Source organism: Megalobrama amblycephala, linkage group LG6 (assembly GCF_018812025.1).
Source record: "Megalobrama amblycephala isolate DHTTF-2021 linkage group LG6, ASM1881202v1, whole genome shotgun sequence".
Classification (NCBI taxonomy): Eukaryota; Metazoa; Chordata; class Actinopteri; order Cypriniformes; family Xenocyprididae; genus Megalobrama; species Megalobrama amblycephala.
The window spans coordinates 6,977,817-6,998,612 of NC_063049.1; the positions used below are offsets into that span (position 1 = coordinate 6,977,817).

At 37.5% G+C, this 20,796-nt stretch overlaps 1 long non-coding RNA gene across 1 annotated transcript; it reads right to left on the minus strand.

Annotated features, from left to right (window-relative positions):
- Nucleotides 1-258: 258 nt before the first annotated feature.
- LOC125269789 lies at nucleotides 259-11,867 on the minus strand. Its single transcript, XR_007185194.1, has 3 exons — nucleotides 11,570-11,867; nucleotides 2,961-3,131; nucleotides 259-2,276 (listed from the first exon to the last, which is right to left on the minus strand). It is a non-coding gene; the product is annotated as an uncharacterized LOC125269789 (long non-coding RNA).
- Nucleotides 11,868-20,796: the final 8,929 nt, after the last annotated feature.

Sequence of the window (20,796 nt, forward strand, 5' to 3'; positions counted from 1 at the left end):
TTAAGGCATCAAATTACACTAACAGAGCTGACATAATGCTGATAGTAACAGATTTAAAAGTAACAGACCTGTTAGCAACAAATCTCATGGTACCAGAGCTGACATGCTTCAAGCTCTCCTGGGATGCTCCTACTTGCTGTACAAGTTCAAATAATAAGAAAAAATAAATAAATCTTATCTATATTAGATTGCCTGTTTAAGTGATTTTGGCCAGAATATAATGGATGCATCAAAGAATGTCATATTCTTTATTAATGCTAGTTTATCAAAATGGAGATTTTATTTATAATTGAGGTCTTATCTAACAGAGCTAATGGTAACATAATTGGTAGTAACACACAAGATAGTAACAGACATTACAGGTAAATAATAAAGAAGAGGTAACAGAGGTGACAGTAACGGAACTGGTTTAAAAAGATTTGATAGCAAAAAAGCTGATAGTAACAGAGCTAACAGAAACAGAGCTGACAGTAACAGAGGTGACATTAACTACCCTGAATATAACAGACAAAGCTGAATTTAAGAGACCAGACAGTAACAGATTTGACAGTAACATCTGATGGTATAACTGATAATAACAGAGTTGATAGTAAAAGGGCTGACAGTAACATTCTTTATCTAATTTAGCTGACAGAAACATACATGACAGTAACAGGCATTACAGATACAAAGGAGGTAACAGAGCTGATCTTAACAGAGATGACAGTAATGGAACTGATGTTAAAAGATCTGATAGCAACAAATCTGATGGTAAAAGACAGTTGCAAAGCAAACAATATCGTCACTGATAGTAAAAGAGCTTACAGTAACAGCGCTGATAGTAACAGAGGTAACGGTAACAGACCTGAACATAACAAACATGATAGTAACAATGCTGATTTTAACAGAACTGATGGTAACAGTGATGACAGTAACAGCCTAGAATAGCTGACAGTAACAGAGCTGTCAGTAAAATCTGATATTATAACAGATATTAAGCTGAATTTAACATAGCTGATGCTAACAGGGGTGAATGGGAGAGCCTAAAGTCTAACTGAAAGTAAAAGAGTTAACAGTTATAGAGTTGATAGTAACAGAGTTGACAGTAACAAACCTAAATATAACAGGCAGGATAGTGACAGCTGATTTTAACCGTCATGACAGTAATAGAGCTAACAGAGTTGATAGTAGCAAAATTAATTATAACAGAAAGGATAGTAACAAAGCTGATAGTGACAGTGGTGACAGTAACAAACCTAGATATGACATAATAGTAAAAGAGCTGATGGTAACAGAGCTGTAAATTACAGCTGATAGTATAACTGATATTAACAGAGCTGACAGTAACAGCTGATATTATACAGTAACTGAGTAACAGTGCTAACAGTCACAGAGCAAACAGTAAGAGTTGATAGTAATAAGGAGAGTTGATATTGAGTTGATAAAGAGTTGATATTAACAGAGCTGACAGTAACAGCTGATATTATACAGTAACTGAGTAACAGTGCTAACAGTCACAGAGCAAACAGTAAGAGTGGATAGTAATAATGATGACAGTAAAAACCTAAATATGACAGAGGATAGTGACAAAGTTTTAACAGACATGACAGTAACAGAGCTAACAGAGTTGATAGTAACAGAGTTGACAGTAGCAAAATTAATTATAACAGAAAGGATAGTAACAAAGCTGATAGTGACAGTGGTGACAGTAACAAACCTAGATATGACATAATAGTAAAAGAGCTGATGGTAACAGAGCTGTAAATAACAGCTGATAGTATAACTGATATTAACAGAGCTGACAGGAACAGCTAATATAATACAGTAACTGAGTAACAGTGCTAACAGTCACAGAGCAAACAGTAAGAGTTGATAGTAATAAGGATGACAGTAAAAACCTAAATATGACAGAGGATAGTGACAAAGTTTTAACAGACATGACAGTAACAGAGCTGACTGTAACTGATAGTTACAGAGCTGATAGCAACCAAGATGATAGTAGCAGAGGTGACAGTAACAAACCTTAATATATCAGACATGATAGTAACATAGCTGATTTTAAGAGAGCTGATAGTAACAAACTAACAGTAACAGCTATAGTAACAGCTATAATAACAGTTGACAGTTCAGATGTTAACTCTGTAGAAGCCAAAGAGGCCTTCATAACGGAGTCATTTCTTTATCCAGTCAAAGCTATATTTATACATGAGCTCACCTTCAAAGAATCCATTGGACCTTTTTTTTCTGTATGCAGGTCTTCATCAGGTCAATGGTGTACACAGCTGTCGCTCCTGTTGCTTCTCAAGACAACCGAGTAAATGTGTCAATCAAACCCTGTGCACTCTCCATCAGTATTCAGACACATGCACACATACACTCATAGTCAAAATATGAACTCTGAACTACACACTCACACAGAGACAGAACCTCACACACTCAGAGCAGATGTCAATCAAAATATGAACTTCCTGCTGCCACAAACATGCAAATGAGAGTGAATCTGTTTGCAGGGCAAATCTGCAGGCTAGGTTTAAATGGCTATTGATGGAATTGCTCACCTTTGTACTATCTCTCGTTCTCTATCCTTTACTATTTGTGGAGCATTTAACAAAATCAATATATTAAATGTTTAGTTCCATTTCCCCCTCCTTTTCCATAAAATAAAAGCCATATGGAGTTTTGAACAACATCTGATTAAATTATGTCAGACTCCTCAAAAGGAAATATTTATAAAGCGACAAAATAACGTTTTATATTCACTGTGAAAAAATGTCTAAAGTTGTATTTAGGGTTGTTAAGTGCTAATTACAATGATCTTAATTTAACAACAATAGATGTATGTGTGCGTGTCTGAGAGAGAGAGTATGACTTTGTGTGAGCATGTACTTTATGTGCACTAGCTCTGTGTGCAATAAAACCGTTACTGAATGTGTGTTTGTGGCAGACAACACTGTGCTCTTTTGATTTGTATCTTTTGTTACCTGCTCAGGAGACACTGTCACGACACACCATAGCCACATTCTTGTATGCGGGTTTGGTAAGAAAGCATCTGTCATGGGCATCAGTGGGAATGTAAATTAAGTCATGAGTGCAGCAGCAAGTGACAGTCTCAGAAACATACTTCTGTTTGGTGTGAGCTAGTGCAATGACTGCTGCTCGAAAACACAAAAAGAGAGGAAGAGTACTGTTTTTATTACACAGTACATTGTAAAAAGTGGTAATCAACACATGTTGTTACATTGAAGAGCTATTTGATTAAACCCATGAAAGATGGTTTTGTTGCAATAAATTAATGTATTTAGGTTAATTCAGTGATGTTATTATATTATATTATATTATATTATATATACCAATTTTTCACCTTTCTTACCATTAAAAAGGTTGGGGCCTGAAATAAAAAATAAGTATTTTTTTTTTTTAAATGAATGCTTTTGTTCAGAAAGAACACACTAATCAAATAAATTGATCAAATGTGACAGTAAAGACATAATGTTACAAAAGATTTATATTTAAAATTTCAAATTCTGTAAATGCTGTTCTTTTGAACTCACTATTCATCAGACAATCCTAAAACAATTTTCAAAGTTTCCACAAAAATATTAAGCAGCATGACTGTTTTCAACATTAATAAGAAATGTTTCTTGAGCAGTAAATCAGTATAATAGAATGATCTATGAAGGATCATGTGACACTGTAAAATATATATTTTTAAAAAAAGATAAAACTGCATTTTTGACCAAATAAATGTAGCTTTGGTTGTGAGACATCTTTCAAAAACATAAAAAAAAAAAAAATAAAAAAAAAATCTTGATTATTCCAAACTTTTGAACGGTAGTGTATGTTACATAAATAGAGCAATTATTGCTGCATTTTGTATTATTTTATATGTTTACACAATCCTTCTTGTTTAATTAATGTTATTTTCTAATTTTAATTTATCTTGTTTTATAAATTATATATTTGCTTTTTTGTTTTTAAATAAATAAATAGTTCATAAAAACTGCTGTAATGGAGGAAGGCGTGTGTGGTTGTGTAAGTGTGTGTGTGGTGAGCCCTCAAACATGTGTGTTTGTATTATTATACAGTGGTCTCCTTGTATCAGTTTCCTCAGCCATAATTAGTAAGAGATTCCACTGTGGTTCTGGAAGATTTGAGCCATCCGGATCAGAGGCCTCCAAAGCTTCAAATCAGACACACACTGTCTGTCTCATTCTCTGACGATACATACAGCTATGGTTACCCACCCTGCAGAGGACAGACCTCACTCACCTCCTGCAATGGAAACCAGAAGGAAATGATATGCAGACATCAACCAGACCAGCCGAGAGATCGAGAAAAAGTATGAACTGAGCTTCATAAAACTATAGTTTTATTATGACACTATTATTTTGATAATAGTTATTGTAAAGCCCAGTTGCTGCCACTAGGAGGAAGTATAGTTGTAGTTAATTTCAGAGTTCATAGTTCATATAGTTTGTATAGTCATTGTACAATTCTGAGAGAATGTCAGCTGTGCCTAGAAGTTTCTTCCTGCTTGTTATTTGGATGTTCGTTGGTGTTTTGGTGTTCAAAGTGTTAGTACATGACCCTAGATCTACTTTTCAATACACTCTGGAATCAGAAACTCCAGTCCCTTCATTCTTTGTGTCCTGTCCGACACCCAGGAGTGTATACTGCTTATTAGTAGAACCAGAGCCTAATGGCAGTCTCTTTCCCTCTCCAACAACTGGTCCTTCGAGCCTGATGCAGTGTTTATTCCTGGTATCACGGAGACTAATAAGAGGATTATTGGGGCAACAAAACCAAAATGCAGAACATATCCAGCAGTCTGACTCCAAGACTTTGAAGTGCAGTGTGTAGGGGCCAGAACCGTAACTAAACATGCTATCTCATCCCCCTGGGCGGTACTTGCCCAGTGCCCACATGACACCTTTCCAGTCATCATGGGACAATCCTGACTACCTCAATGACGATCCTGCTCCTCACACAGGCCCTTGATTAAGACCATTAAACTTCAGTTAAAACCTACCTCAGTCCTTCACATCATCCCAGCGGAACAGTTACCCCGAGCCTGAATACTATAATGAACCAAGCCATTTGCGGTGAAAATGCACAGCTGCTGCAATCACTTTAAGCCTTTCGTGCAGAATTGATGGAGTTGAGAGAAGTTCATACTGAGTTCAAAGAACTGGTCAAAGTAGTCCAAACCCTTAGACCAGACCTCAGCACAACTAAAACCCATAACAGTTCTCCAGTACGACTGGACCCCCAACTACCGCCCAATCCTTGGTGAAGATTCTAGGTGAAACCAGAGGAGCAACTGACAGAGGGGGAGCAAATGGAGGTGGAGACCCAGGTGGAGCTGAATAGCTGAAGAGACCGGGCAACACTGAAAGGTCCTAGAGAACAAGGCGGAGCCAAGGGGACAAGCGGTCGAGGTGAAGCCAGGGTGCTGGAGGACTGAGGCAGAGCTGGTGCGACTGAGGACTGAGGTGGAGTCAGAGGGAAGGAGGAGCCCTATGGTGCCAAAGGGGTGGAGGGCCGAGGCGCAGACGAAGGCCTGGAAGTCCGTGGTGAAGGTAGAGTGACAACTGACCAAGGTGGAGCTGGAGGGATGAGGAAGCCCAATGGAGCCAGAAGGACGATGGTCCCAGGTGGAGCTGAGGGAGAGAGGAGCCAAGGTGGAGCCAACTGGTTGACGGGCTGAGATGGAGTAAAGGGCATGGAGGATTGAGGTGGAGCCATGGGGACGAGCAGTCGAGGTGAAGCCAGGGTGTTGGAGGACTGAGGCAGAGCTGGTGTGACTGAGGACTGAGGTGGAGCCAGAGGGAAGGAGGAGCCCGATGGAGCCAAAGGGGTGGAGGGCCAAGGCACAGATGAAGGCCTGGAAGTCCGTGGTGACAACTGACCAAGGTGAAGCTGGAGGGATGAGGAAGCCTAATGGACCCAGAAGGATGATGGTCCCAGGTGGAGCTAAGGGAGTGAGGAGCCAAGGAGGAGCCAACTGGTTGATGGGCTGAGGTGGAGTGAAGGGCATGGAGGATTGAGCTGGTACGACTGAGGACTGAGGTGGAGCCAGAGGGAAGGAGGAGCCCGATGGAGCCAAAAGGGTGGAGGGCCAAGGCACAGACGAAGGCCTGGACGTCCGTGGTGAAGGTAGAGTGACAACTGACCAAGGTGGAGCTGGAGGGATGAGGAAGCCCAATGGAGCTAGAAGGATGATGGTCCCAGGTGGAGCTGAGGTAGGAAGGAACCAAGGTGGAGCCAATTGGTTGACAGGCTGAGGTGGAGTGAAGGGCTTGAAAGTTCAGGGTGAAGCTAGAGAGTTGACACACCTGGGCGGAGATGGCGAACAGGAAGATCAAAAACTGCTGAGAGGAGCCAACAAAGGAGTCGTCAAATGACTGAAGGGAGCCAGCGGGGACAGGGAAGAAGAACTGGATAGCATGGGCAGAGGGTTACGAAAGGGCCTCCTTAGCCATGACAGGGCAGGGAGAAATCAAAAACGGCCTCTCTGGCCAATACAGGACAGGCAGAGATTTCAGAAATGGTGTCCTTGGTTAATACGAGACAGGCAGAGGAGGTGGGAGTGGGAGGTTTGGTGGGAACTTCCACAACAACACGGACTTGGTGCTGGGAGACAAAACAGGCATAGTGGTGGGCAGCGGAACAGGCTTGGTGCTATTCCTCGGGCTGTCTCTGGGCAGGTGTTCCCTGGTCTGTTGATTTAGATCTGATTGTAAAAACATGCAGAGGTTGATGTCATCGTTGTGCATGAAGGGGACCAGATCAAGAAACCTCTGCATGTTCTCCTTGAGGGACTGTGCCCCCCCTGGGAGAGGAGGAGGATCTGAACTGCTGCTAGATCCATATGTAGGTCAAATCTTGTCAGTATAGGGTTGAACAAAAATGTAAAATAAAATAGCTAATAATAGAAAATATGATCATATACAGTAACACCAATTTTATCATCTCTATACTGGTAACCTATTAAGTTCTGTATCAATTATAAAGTATTGCTGCTGACCTATAAGGCCCTAAATGATTTAGCTCCTGTGTAATTAACTGATCTTCTATCGCCCTACAATCCATCATGCTCTTTAAGATCACAAAACTCTGGTCTTCTGGTTGTACTAAAGTCCACTAAAGGAGGGAGAACTTTTCACATTTGGCTCCTACTAGGGCAGGGCGATATATCGCATGCAATTGTCACGCGCATTTCGTCAGTAAAGCCGGTTCCCTGATTAACGCTAAATCGCCATCACCTGCTTTCAAATGGAGCGGGCATTTAATAGACAGAGCCGTAGTTCACTGACAAGCTACGCAATATCGCGTTCATTATCGAAGACGATTCATCTGCGATAATGAACGCGATATTGCGTAGCTTGTCAGTGAACTACGGCTTTACTGACGAAAAGCGCGTGAAAATCGCATGCGATATATCGCCCAGCCCTAGCTCCTACACTCTGGAATAGCCTTCCTTATAATGTTCGGGACTCAGACTCACTCTCCCAGTTTAAGTCTAGATTAAAGATGCATCTCTTTAACCAAGCATTCACATAATGCATCTCATATCCTTGTACAGATCAAATGCACATGACTATCTTTGTTTAATGTTATGAACAGCAGCTACGCTAATTATCCTCCATTTGCTTTTCTGTTTTATCTCGGGATGCCCATCCTAAGGTAACTAGAGTACATCAGCTCCAGTTTGGATCCAGCCTCCTATGAAGACTTCAGATGCCTCAACACCTGTGAAGAGATGGCGCCAACCCCTGCGAGGACTTCAGATGACGCAAACTCTGGATCAACATGCACCATTCCAAATTTTTCTATAAATCCTAATCATTGTTAACATGTATTCATTACTTCAGTGAGCTCATTGTTTCTGCCTTATTAAATTAATTCATTGTTTAAATTAATACATTGTTAGCTAACTGAGTGATTTGTACATTTCCTAAATACATGACTTGGACACAGTCATCTCTGATAACAAATCACTCTAAATTGTAATATTGACTTGCATTTTCTGTAAAGATGCTTTGAAATTGTGAAATACAAATAATACAAATAAATGTGAATTGAATTGAAATAATATGCTAAATATGCTGGTTATTTTAATAAAAGTTATTATAGTGTTATTGCACACACACACACACAAAAATCTAGCTTTTTTATATTAGCTGCTCCCAATGCAGACTCAGTGTCTGGGTGGGGGGTCAGAAAAAGAATTTTTACTAAAGAAAAAAAAGCCTATTCTTTTAAGCAAAACATTAAAACATTTTCCCTCTTTTTTGACTTAACATTTCAAGTTGTGGTTAGATTTTAAGGGGTCAGACTGGGTATTGACATGTTTAATGCTTTCAGAAAATCATTGAGCTCTGTTGAGGAAGGTGAACAGGGTGAAAGGTTTAACCTTCTATTTCCTTTCATCACAATTCTCTCCATCCTGCAGAAGCTGGGTGAGAGAGCAGATTTGGGTGATTATACCTGTGGGATTTACCCTGAGCACGGAAATCTACATACAGCAACGTGTTCTACAGTCTCTCTCTCACACACACAGCTGTTTTTACTGTAGGGCAGAATGCTAACGAGGCTGTGCTTTGATCAAAGAAGTCACTGTAATTACCCACCTAGTGAGACCTGTGTGTGTGTGTGTGTGTGTGTGTGTGTGTGTGTGTGTGTGTGTGTGTGTGTGTGTGTGTGTGTGCGTGCGTGCGTGCGTGTGTGAGATAAAGAGCAGAGAGGATGGCCCATGGGCACCTCCGACTCTGCCTCCAGACTTTCACACTCTCAAAAATCTCTGCTCCAAATCCCAGTGAGTTGCCTTTTAAGGTACCTTCTTTTGGCCAGATTTAGTGCTCGAAGTGGGCTGGTACGAAGCGATATATTTTAATCTGTAGCGTACCCTCACTTTTCAACTGAGGGGTAACTTTCAAACCAAGCAGCTTTCTGTTGGTCAACACAGTGAATCTGCATGACCAACTTGAAACAGTTGAGAAATTTGCTTTGGGAAGTTTTCCGCCCTCACACAAAATTTAAGATTTCTATTTAAATTACTTTATTTCGCCCATGAAAAGTCACAGAACAACAGTAAGTGTCCACACGTTTAATGTAAAAAAAAAAAAAAAAAAAGTCTATCAAAAGTCAATAGTGTAGTGATGTCCCAATATTTCAGGATCCTGCCTAAGCAGCTACCTACAGTCTGTCTCGTTTCTCCTTCTCTCACATGATCAGACCTCGTCTGAGGATCTTCACACAATAACCCAGCAGAAAGCCCTGCCCTGATAAAAGCAGCTATTAAAGACTCTCAGATGTGAGTGTGTATGTTTGTGTGAAGTATGCATTCATGCAGAGCAAGGACGACAAGCCACTACTGCAGGAAATTGGGGATATTTTTTCTTCAATTAGTTGTATGTAATGCTGGATTACAAAAGAGTGCATGTCCCTGCGCTAATTCTGTTTTGGAGAAAGCCTGTGTCATTTTCCCTGTAATAAGCAGGCGATTATGGCATTATAGAGGATGAGAGACCCAGGAGATTAAAGCTTCCTTTAAAACCTACATCATAACAAAAGGGAACTGCTGAAACTCTGAGACCCGAAAAGAAAAATCACAAATGAGAGCTCTTCAGTATTTCAAATGTTTCTGCTAGACAGCAATGAGATTAAATGAAGAACAAAAAGAACTCTCTTGCTTCTCAGAAAAAAATATTGCATGACATTAATCTCATGTCAGTCTCAAGATGTTCTCAGATTTATCAAGATATCAAAGTTTATAATCAAAAGTCATTTTGAGATTTGAGTATGTTGCTTAAATATTTCTTATCAAGTTCTTTTTCAACCAAATTATCTGAGCTTTGCTTTACACATTTTTATAGCTCAGCTATTTCAACTATTGACTTATTAAATTTATTTTTATCTGTTCTTAGGAAGATAAATCTGCTACAAAGTGGATAATAAAAGCAATAGCTCAACCAGAAAACAGAAAATCTGTCATAATTTTCCATTTATCCAAATTCAGTGTCACACAAAAGGCCACTCTTTTCTGTATTGTCATGGTCGCTGCAGTAGATAGCTCAAGAAGGCAAGGAATCTCCAAAAAAAAAAAAAAAAATTATTTAGAAACTCACAGAGAAATAGAAAACAACCTACATAACACTGATGTTAAACACACAATGTAAGACAAGGAACTATCTGAAACTGAGGGCTTAAATACTCACAGCAAACAAAGGGAGAACCTAACTAGACACACCTGAACAGAATACTAAATCAATTAGTAACCTAGGAAACAAATAGGCAGGGAACAAAGGAGAACAGAACTAATTAACCAACTAACAGCAAACAGAAACAGAACACAGTGAAAACTGAATCAAAACAGAACATACATGTGACATTTATAATGAATGTGAGTGAGGACTGGGACAAGCTTCAAAGGGCCTGTTTACACCTGGTCACTTCTTTTCTGATCGGATAGCTATTATAAGGATTTAAATCCGATCGCTGAGTATTTCTTCAGCAAGCTGACGCACAAACTGCCGCAAATGAAACTGAAAATAAGTCCCAGATGCTCAACACCCAGTCATCTCTCCTATTGCCGCACTCTCTCCTATTGCGGTCTTGTTGATTTTGAAATTAACTGATGGTCAATAAAATGCAGCTCATATTTCTTGATTTTAAATCTGCACATAGCACAGGAATTGAAGATCGGATTTATATCCGTTTTGCTGAGACACATTTATGTGGCCAAGTGTAAATGCAATTCTTTTGATAAATCAGATAGCTATCTGATCAGTTAAAATGCATGAAGTGACCAGGTGTAAACAGGACCAAAATGACCATAAATCACCAGAAAAGCAGCAACACATTGATGCCGTTGACCTTAATGCATTGGCTCTGTGTGTCTTCTTCTGACAAAATCCAATTTGTGTCAGTGGTGCCATGTTTGATTGGAGAGCTGTGGTGGAGGGAAGGATTTTAAGGTATAATGACTTAACTTTTGTTCTGTTGTGGTTTGTTACACAAAACTATTGTCATTTTGAAATTTGGTGTAAAATAAGAACATACACTACCGGTAAACAGTTTGGAATGATTAAGATTATTTAATGTTTTTGAAAGAAGTCTCTTCTGCTCACCAAGGCTGCATTTATTTGATCAAAAATACAGTAAAACAGTAATATTGTTAAATATCATTTCAATTTTCTATTTAAATATATATTAAAATGCCATTTATTTCTGTGATCAAAGCTAAATTTTCAGCATCATTACTCCAGTCTTCAGTATCACATGATCCTTCAGAAATTATTCTAATATGCTGATTTGCTCAATTATCATCAATTATTATTGGTGCTCAATTATTATTAATAATGGTCCCGAACTGAGGGGTGTAAGCGCTCAACTCTCATAGATGGAGTCAAGATTAGGTGGAGCTTCTCACAGTGACCACATCACAAAACATGCATTCAACTGTAAACACCCTCCGTTCAAACACTAGATTGTTATCACTCTAACAAGAATCAGGTGAGATGGGTGCTCATGCAAACGCGGACTACTATCCCTTGGGTGAGAATGAAAAAAGAACAAAGCTTCTTACCAGTCTCTTTCAGTCAGTCTCACGAATGCATAATAATAACCTCATCCAGCCTCCTCGAGGAGTCGAACACCCCCAACTCAACTTACAACTTACAAACAAACGTCTCCTGAAGACAAAAATTGTTGATGATGTGTATTCAGGTGCCCCCTTTAAACTCCCTGGCACTCCGTGTGACGTGTGCTGTCTACCAATGGTTTATTGGCGTGTGTTTACAAGTGCTTCAGATGCCGGTCGCACTGATGGTGTTCCCCATAGCGTCAATCAAAAACGGTGTTGAGTTCTACTTTGCTGCTTAGTTGTCACATCTAGTCTGTTAAGTAGGGTTCTTTGAGGTTGGTTTTATTATGTGTTTTGTCCCAGTGTCTTTGTTTGTCTTGGTTTCTGATTTGTTCATTGATTAGCCACACCTGTTCCTTGTTTACACTTAATTTAATCTGTGTGCATTTATAGTCCTCAGTTTCAGTTACCTGTCGTCCATTCTAGTCAATGTATGATTTAGTTTTTCCTGTATTCCCTAGTGGTTTATTTTCATTAATAAACTTATGCTGGCATCTAGATAGCATCACGTCTCTACTTGTTTGAACCAACCCTAACATTAATTATTTTTTTTAGGATTCTTTGATGAAATGAAAGTTCAATGAACAGCATTTATTTATTTGTAACATTACAAATGACTTTACTTTCAATTTTGATGAATTTATGGCATACTTGCCGAATAAAAGTTGTATTATTACTATTAATTAATCTTATATACCCTAAACTTTGAACGGTAGTGTAACACGTTTTCCACAAAAATATGAAGCCACAAAATGTATTCAACATTGATAATAATCAGAAATGTTTCTTAAGCATCAAATCATCATATTAGAATGATTTCTGAAGGATCATGTGACACTGAAGACTGGAGTAATTGGAGTAAAGTTCAGCTTTGATCACAGAAATAAATTACATTTTAAAACATAGCCACATAGAAAACAGTTATTTTAAATTGTAATAATATTTCACAATATTTCTATTTTTACTGTATTTTTGAACAAATAAATGCAGCCTTGGTGAGCAGAAGAGACTTCTTTTAAAAACATTTTTAAAAAAAAAATCTTAATTATTCCAAACTTTTGACCAGTAGTGTAAATGCAAATGTGACCAAATACTTTATTTAAAAAAGTCTTCTTCCTCTTAACCTCTTTATTGTTCCCATTGTTGTCAAAACAGCTCTTTCAAACTTATCAGAATACAGTAAAATTATTATTTATTATTATTTTTATTTTTTTTATCATAAATGTGATGCATACAGCAGGTAAATATCTGCTGTGGGTTTGATAAGATGATAGACATATATAAGGTCCCAGGCTGATTGTTAGTTCCAGTCTATCTCTGGAAGGAAGAATAAGAAGAGAGAGGAAGACAGGCTTCAGCTCTCCCCGCTGGGAAGCCCAGACTTGCTCCCAGCAGCATGAGCTCATTTTTTCCACAAGCTTTTTTACAGTCTTGTAACCTGCATTACTGCTGCGTTATAATGTGTGTTTGCACACACAAACAAGAAAACAAGACTGGACCGGAGCCATAACACACACACACAGACTACAGGCCTTCCCTCTTTCCCAAATAAATCAACCCCAGCAGCAACTGCTGTTGAAAACGAGCAATAATGTTAAATTTATGAGCTATAAATGCAATCGTAATGTTTTTATAGCCTTTAGCTTTAATCACAAAGGCTGCTCAGGTTGAGTGTGTTTAATATGCAAGACTAAAAGGTGTAGGTGAAATATCGTACATGAAATCTGCCGCCACTCGTAACAGACGTACAGGGTGTTCGGAGCCTCAAGCTAAAGCATTACAGATATTGTATAAGAAAACCATTTAACGAGAAAATATACTGACATCAGAGTTAATAACTACTTGGCCAGACGGTGGGAACAGTGTGTTATTACCCTCGATTATTTAAGCACCTCTTGCACAGGCGTTCAAACTGCTTAACTTGAAATAAACAGAGATGAGGAGTGAACCGCAGGACCTGTGGATGTGACCTCTGCACAATCCAACGTTCTTTGTGTTCATAATCAACTCACAAATCTTTTTTATGAGCTTCTTAGAAGACACCACCCTTTGGAGGTGTAATGTCTTTTAAAAATCTGGTGTTTTGGTGATTTTTAGTGGAAGTATGAAGTCAGTTCTCCTCAAGTCACATCACATTGCCTATCACAGAAATACCTTTTGACTTGATCTTTAAAAGTTTGAATAATTTGGTGCAATGACATTCATACATTTTGACTTAAGTAACTAAATATTTTTTGGGGGTCACTGGACTCTGGACTCACTTGTCTTACACACTCCTCTTGTGAAAAAGAAGTGTGCTAAATTGTTTTGAATGTGCACTTGTAGTGTACTTCAAATCTTAAAAGTATATTTAAAAAAAAAAAAAAGATTTAAAACAACTATAAGTGTCACTTAAAGGGTTAGTTCACCCAAAAATGAAAATATCGTGTCGTTCCACACCTGTAAGACCTTTGTTCATCTTCAGAACACAAATTAAGATATTTTGATGAAATCCCAGATGTTTCTGATCCCCAATAGAAAGAAACATAATGACCACATTCAAGGTCCAGAGAAGTAGTAAAAATATCATTAAAATAGTCTATGTGACTACAGTGGTTCAATCTTAATATTATGAAGTGATAAGAATGCTTTTTGTGCGCAAAAACAAAACAAAAATAACGACTTTATTCAACAATTTTGTCCCTCCCCGTCAGTCTCGTACGCAGTTGACGCAGTGTACCGTAATCAAAAGCATTGACTGGTTCAGTGACAGGATGAATTGACAAGCTGAATAATTAATGAGTCTTAATAAAATAAAATATACATTGAAATTGAATTTTGAAAATTGAAACAAAATTTAATCATTTCTGGAACTTAATCAATGTTGCCAATTGCTTTCAGCTGGAAGTAGCTAAAACTGGTCACTAAATGTCGCTAGATGACGTTATACTTGTGAGTCCACATATCTATATTAAAGGTCCCGTTCTTCATGATCCCATGTTTCAAACTTTAGTTAGTGTGTAATGTTGTTGTTAGAGTATAAATAAAATCTGTAAAATTTTAAAGCTCAAAGTTCAATGCCAAGCGAGATATTTTATTTAACAGAAGTCGCCTACATCGAACGGCCAGTTTGGACTACATCCCTCTACTTCCTTCTTTAATGACGTCACTAAAACAGTTTTTTGACTAACCTCCGCCCACAGGAATACACAAGAGTTGCGTTTGTAGAGTGTGTTTGTCGCCATGCCGTCGAAACGCTGTTATTTTCATCCCGCAGTCCAATCACCGGTCTGATTCCGGCTCAAATTGATAGGGTAAAATTAAAGACATGTTTACAATAACACTGAGCGCGTGCATCTCCACGTTATGGTAAGAGGCGGGACCTTTCCGGGCAAGATTCGCTAAGCTGCTGTCGATTCACAACACAGGAACCGCTGGCACAATCAGAACTCGTTACGTATTTCTGAAGGAGGGACTTCATAGAACAAGGAAGTCATCAGCCCGTTTTTATGACAGTGGAAACAGCGGTATACAGATAAGTAAATTATGTGAAAAATACTGTGTTTTTTTACACGCGAAACATGAACACATGTTATATTGCACACTATAAAGACAATCAAAGCTTCAAAAAACCACGAAAAATGGGACCTTTAATATAAATATAGATCAATGGGAGAGAATCATGGAATCTAGATAAGGTTTGTCCAAGAAGTTGCTAGATTCGTCGCTATAGGCTTTTGAAAAAAGTCTCGAAAGGGGTGAGGAAATCGCTAAATTTTGCGACAAAATTGCTAAATTGGCAGCACTGAACCTCATGCCAACCTCTTGAGCCCTGTCCCAAATGGCACACTCCGGACCTGTGGACTTCCTCAGAGTCCACACTTTGGTGATGTCATGTAGTGCGGACCTGTAGGGCCCTTGGCACGAGTCCACGAGGGCGCATTGAGAGGTATTTTTGGGAGAGACTCGATCGTCACGCCGGAAATAACGGTCTGGTTGTTTTTTGACAGGAGCTGCAGGTTCGGGGATAATATTTAGCATCGAGAACAGGTTTCTTTTCTTTTGCAAAATATTATCTCCATGTCAACTACACAGCCTGCTTTTACTTATGCCACCTGGGCATTAGACAATATATACATGCTTATTTAAATAATGTATACAGTTGTAATAATACATAATGTTCCATTTGAACTAAGATTACAATTTTAACACATAATAAACATGATGAATTTACAGGTTTAAATATAAATACTAGGTTTACATATGACTCAGTAAAGCCCTGACATTCGGTTCTATTTATTTAACGAATCATAATGTGATCGTATTGTTCAACACGCTATTATTATGTTTGAGATATCAACCACTGGTCGATGACCATAATGTTTGTATGCCCTCTTTTAAACAAATGAGATTTACATAAGAAAGAGAAAGCAATGGAGTTTGAGACTCACTGTATGTCATTTACATGTACTGAACTCCTGTTATTCAACTATGCCGAGGTAAATTCAAATTTTGAATCTAGGGCACCTTTAAGATCTGTCAGTGCAAGTTCATTTCAGTTAAAACAGCTCTGCATTAATCTGTGACTATAGCTTAAACCTTTTCTGTGAAACCAGGCAATAGAGATTTACTTTTAAGTCCTATAAAGTGGATTTAATATATATATATATATATATATATATATACAGTTTGCAATTAATATAAATGTAAACTAATACATTTTCATTTAATTGCAATTAACATGCGATTAAGTATCCGTAAACATTACATTAAATTTGCACTTGCAAAAGTATGTTCAAGTGTTTTTCTGACCCTAACTGAGGAAGAAAATGTGTACAATGCAGAATCCTGTGCATGTGTGTTTAAAACATTTTGTCGGTCTGAGTCATACAGTTCTTCGCCTTATGGAGATCACAGATGTGAAGATCTTGACTGGCAGCTCTGCTGGTGTGTGTGTGTGTGTGTTCTGCAAGTTTGCATGTCAATATGTGTGTTTAATGAAAACCACATCAGGTGTAGCCTGATCCTGAGCTCTGAGCCCTGGAGAGGAGGCAGGTGCTTCCGGAGCGCTGGGCCGTGATTCAGGCGGACGGCCCCACAATCAGCCGCGGCAGCCGCAGGAGATGGGGGTGGGGGTGAGGGCTGCTGCCGGAGTCAGTGCTGCTGTCAGAACTGATCAGATATTACGAGCGCAGAGCCTCTGATCTCCACAACTCAACATGCTATCAGTAACTGCAGCCAGGTCTGCTTCAAGACCCGCTGAGTGGACAGAAACAAATCCAGAGGCCCTCGGACAGATACGTGTGTCCACAGCACTCTCATGGGGTGTATTTTACTCAACTGCTGTTTTGGAGAGTTTTAGTAAATGAATGAAGTCAGTTCCCCTCAGATTCACACAGGTGTCTCAACAGTACATGCTATATGTGCCTGAGCTACCTTTATTTAAAATATTTGATATTTTGTTATGTTATGCAATGGCATTCAGACATTTAAACGTGATTTAAAAGCCCAAATATTTTGAGGGCCACTCTATTAAAAGGATATTCCCCAAGACGTAAACAGAGGTTCTCTTGTGGAAAAAAACTGCACTTTATTGTATTGAATGTCATTGCAGATAATATAATATTAATAAAAGACCACTTAAGTGTTGTTACTTAAAGAGAGTTTACTTTCATGAATACGTTTCTTCACACTTAAGTACCATTTTAAAAAGTACACTTTGTAATAATGTCAAATTAAAGTTAAATTGTAATAATTTAAAATGTATTTTAATATAACTTTAATCTTTTAATAATATTTTGTTGTGCATACTAAAGCACATGTGAAGTATTTGATTATAATTGTAACTGTAGTGTGTTTTTTGAAATTACACTGTACAATTATTTTCATGATTTGTTATCATAACATTTTTTCTTTTGTAAAATGAACTTAGATAATTAATGTAGTACAGATAACATAATATTTTAAGTTTCTGTTGATTAAACCAATTTCCTTCATGGTATTAACTCAAATTTTTAATTTCAATGAACTCAACATTTTAAGGCAACCAGGTAACTTATTATTTTTTTTAATTAAGCATCAATTATTTTTTACAGTGTACATTTAAAATTAATATACTATATTATAAATGTACTAAATTACAACTACATCATTACAAATGAGTAATAATTTAATACATGACATACAAGTTTCAATAGAAATGACATTAATGTATATTTTAGTTAAATGCTACATAAATGCTAGTCAGTAAATTTGGCATTTAAACCACATTTCAAAGACAATAGAATTCTGAAATTACATATAAATCCCTATGGGTCAAAAAAAAAACATTTAAAAGTTAAGCTAATTGCATTTAATATAAATATAAACTATAAAACTTTTTTTTATTAATTTCCAATTAACATGCTGTTAATTGTCCAAAAACACTACATTCAGTTCATACTTCTTTATATTATTTCCATATTAAGTAATTTTTTTATAGTACGCTAAAGTGTACTTTTTCACAGGAGTTAAGCACTTTGATTAAGGGATTCGCTCCTCAAACCACAAACCTTTTGTTTGATAGTTCTAATGTTTAACAACTACACCAAAATTACACTCTAATTTCAAACTCACAAACAAAGTTCTTAGATGGAAGTTATCGTTTGCAGCCACTTATAGTTTCTAGTCAATATTTACGCTATTAAACGGTCTTACTTCTTGTGTACATTGGCATGCCATTTGCTTGTTAAAGGTTCCAAATTCCAAAACAAGCAAGTGAACATCAATATTTCACTCCATTTACACAGACATGCCAATACCATCTCTTTTTTTTTCTGTTTTTTTTTTCTCACTCAAGGACACTGACTAATGTGTGGTCTGTCATTGCCACTAAAGTGCTCATCCCTAAACCATTCCAAAGGCTGAAATCGAAGACAGCAAAAATCTAAGAGTATTCTTCACTCAACAGCACGTCTGGTGGCACTAATAGCAGTGGGAAATGAAACGCTCCACACGAATAAACATTTGTTTGCTCTGTAAAGTCTTCTGAGGGAACAGGGAGAAAAATCAACCACAATCACTCCTTTGTATCATTGTTCCCAGAGCGATCAGAAGGCTGCTTTATTTTCTCTGAGCTAAAGCTGCTTTTCATTCCTTTTTATTCTGCCTGTGAAAAGACCAAAGTCATTGATTCCGGCTTCTCAACAAAATCAGTACATACTCAGTCTGAACTGGATCGATAATTTTGAACTCTTTTCATAGATTCCATTGATGACAAAAAGTCTACAGAACACTTTCCATGTTCACCTGTCATTCTGCTGAAAGGTGGCGTTTGATGACGGCTCTTTATTCTCGACACAACACCTTCAATGACTTTAGGAGGAACAAGAAAAATCATTTGTGTTTCAGATTGCTTGTTACAAAACTTTTCTCCATGCTCTCTTACTTTTGCTGGCTGTGGCAAAGTGAACAATGTTTAATTCTCTGTTTCTGAGCATTCACAACCTGTTTTAATTCCACAATGTGATGTGATTTCCAGATGAAACGTTTAAAAAAAAAAATTTTTAATTCAGAACTGAATGTAAGTTTGTCGTGGATTGTGGAGGTCTGGTCTACTCCCCTCTTAAAACACCAGCTGCACCCACTTTTCAACTGAGATGTCGAGGTCGAAGGTCAAGTTCACTCTCAAGAGCATCTCCACAAATCCCAATTGTGATGCTTATTGCCATAACCTTTATTACATTAACATAAATTTGCAATATGCAGATTATTTTGTTGTTACTACTTGCTATTGGTTCATATTATCCAATGCCCTTTGTGGCCTTGATGACATCAGAGGAGAGTCAGTTATCACAATTTGATGAAAGACAAACATTTTCACAACATTTTTTTACTTGGAACAATGTTTGCTGATTAAACAAATGTGTACTGAACAATGTTAGGGGTTACGCATTACAAGTAATTGGGGTTACATAATCAGATTACTTTTTAAAGTAACTAGTAAAGTAGTGCATTACTTTTTCAATTTACAACAAATTATCTAAGTTACTTTTTCAAATAAGTAATGCAAGTTACTTTTTCACATTTATTGACTGACAGCTCTCCTGTCCCCGTGTTGAGAGAAATAAAGTGCAGAAGTGTTGTGTGTGAACATGATGGTTACTGTAGTTCTAGACTAAATGTGAAAATGCATTTACTCATCTCACTTACATGAAAACATTCAGTATTCCTCAAAATGAATAAAAACAGTGAAATGCATTCTCAGATTTTTACGCATTTGCCTGTAATAATTAACTGTATTAAATTACACAAATGTACTTTATGCATTTAATCTCACTTTATTAACAAATGCTGACCTTCAATGATCCAATTCAACCATACTAATAAGCAAAAATGACTTCAGATTCGATTTAGAAATAAGAACTTCCTTCTCCTGTATCCTATTTCTTCTGCAATCCAGAATGGCAGCACAGCTGAAAGGTTTGTTTGAGCGGCGCCCTCTACTGTACAGGTGTAAATATGCATTTCCTTCATCCTGAGGCTTATTCATTTCACTTCTGCTGTGAAAGGGCCTTTACATTTGCCAAAAATAGAACTTTTTTGTTGTTATTTAAATGTAACGCATTACTTTTTATAAAAAGTAACTAAGAAACGCAATTAGTTACTTTTTTAGACAGTACTTTTAAAAAGTACTTTCCTCAATACTGAAAGAAAGATTTTAGGCTATCCTATCAAATGTGACCCATGCTGGCAAAATGAGTTAGAATGCGCACAGGCTAATTTCAAGCTACAGGCAAAATGTCAATTTTGGTCAAATTTGAGGCTTTCACAAAAGTGAGTTCATTAAGCCCTTTTTTTGTTGTTGTTGTTGTTGTTGTTGTTTTTTTTTTTTTTTTTGAGAATAAAAATAACTCGTTTTTGAACATTTGCTTATTGTGACTCATATTGACAGACATAAATTCAGTTTGACACAATATCAAAGCTAGTCCACCAAACTTGATGGTCTGGTCATGGTCATGGTGTGGTTTGAATGTTATGCTGAGAAATACAATCCAAACAAATGAATTGCACAGGACTTACATTTATTATTCTCTTCAGTTTTGCAGTTCTGTAGAAATACTGATGTGTTTCCTGTTGTTGATTTAAATATTCTCACATATTCTACTGTTACTTAGATCACATTTACACTTCATTACTCTCATATTCAGATA